Source organism: Zea mays, chromosome 3 (assembly GCF_902167145.1).
Source record: "Zea mays cultivar B73 chromosome 3, Zm-B73-REFERENCE-NAM-5.0, whole genome shotgun sequence".
NCBI classification, from domain to species: domain Eukaryota; kingdom Viridiplantae; phylum Streptophyta; class Magnoliopsida; order Poales; family Poaceae; genus Zea; species Zea mays.
Genome location: NC_050098.1, coordinates 75,304,398 through 75,305,706, shown reverse-complemented (window position 1 = coordinate 75,305,706; position 1,309 = coordinate 75,304,398). Strand labels below are relative to the sequence as shown.

The following is a 1,309-nucleotide window of genomic DNA, read 5'->3' as shown; positions in this document are numbered from 1 at the left end:
GGGACTACCACTAGAACTCTGTGCGCCAGATCAATATTCAAGTCTGAAAAAACACAACTCGAAATGCTATTGCCAATCGAGACACCTGCCTTTTATTCATTCATCGACCACATATCCTCCAAGGCAGAGAAGTAGGACACATGGAATCTCAGATCCTGGCCTGGCCTATGAACACATTCCCAGAGACTAATAAATAGTATAGTATAGTATAGTATAGTATATATAGTATAGTACAGTACGCTTGATGGATCGCATGGACTTGAAGCAGTTTTGGCTAGGACTCCTATTGCTAGTGCGGTTGAAGGCGTTGTTGATGGTAAGGTGATTGGTGATATGAAGACGGATTGCCTGAAATAGAATAAGGGTGAAAGAATGGCGGATAAGGGTAAATCTATTGATGAGAAAACTGTCTCTGAACAGTATGCGATTGGGAGCGGTCTATTAACATGGCTGCACAACAATCAATTGATTGAGATCCACAATCCTCTTGTAGAGGTCGATCTCTCCGAGCATAAAGGTAAAGGATAAAAGTATAAGCCAGTAAACTATGTTAGGTGTCTATTTGACATAAAGGATCTACCGCTCTTTACAGAACTTCCTATGGTGTCCCCTCCGCGAGATTGGAAGAATCGCAGAGCATCAAAATGGGTGAAGGCCTCTGACATGAATCGTCTCACACACAAAGCACGTGATCTATCAGGCGGTTACTTTAATTCTGAGGGAGCGGTTTCTAGGAAGACCACACTGCTATCGAGTAAAAAGGACGAGGGTAATTTTCATATCTACATGGTAAATGATACAGAATAGTGAGCTTCCGCTTGAATTCTTTGGTGACAACTAGGTCCCTTGCTGAAAAGATAAGCTAGTCCCTTACTTTGGTGACAACTGCTAGCCTAGTTCATGCCTATTCCTAACTAAACCAAAGAAATGAAAGACTGACAAGACGAATGGGAAGGATATCTTCTTTGTTGTAGCTGAACTGATGTATGAATAAGGAGAGTGGGAATGTGGATTGGATAATAGAGAATCTTGATCCCCGACAGTAGTGCTATTTCACGAACCTTCTTACATTGCCGAGAGTAGACAATCTCTTCTTGTTCCTTAAATGATAAGGATCTCGAGAATGCTTTTAAGTCAAGTAACTATCTTAAGCCGAAGGCCAATATCTCAAAGTGCTTACAACCTGGCAATCGTTTACTTCTTCTCTTTTGTTGAGGAAATAGTGCACTGCCTTGGAGAGGTAGTGTGCTATTGACGATCTTAAAGTATTGGTGAGTGAGTTCAAGATAATAGAGAATCTCTATCCCGA

At 41.4% G+C, this 1,309-nt stretch overlaps 1 protein-coding gene across 1 annotated transcript in view; it reads right to left on the bottom strand.

Annotated features, from left to right (window-relative positions):
• The window catches only part of LOC103650219 (ATP synthase subunit alpha, mitochondrial), a 2,331-nt gene extending 2,126 nt beyond the window's left edge, over positions 1 to 205 (bottom strand). Inside the window, exon 1 of the mRNA NM_001397174.1 lies at positions 1 to 205. This exon is cut by the window's left edge and continues 2,126 nt beyond it. The gene's annotated coding sequence lies outside the window, so the exon portion shown is untranslated.
• Between the last annotated feature and the right edge of the window lie 1,104 nt (positions 206 to 1,309).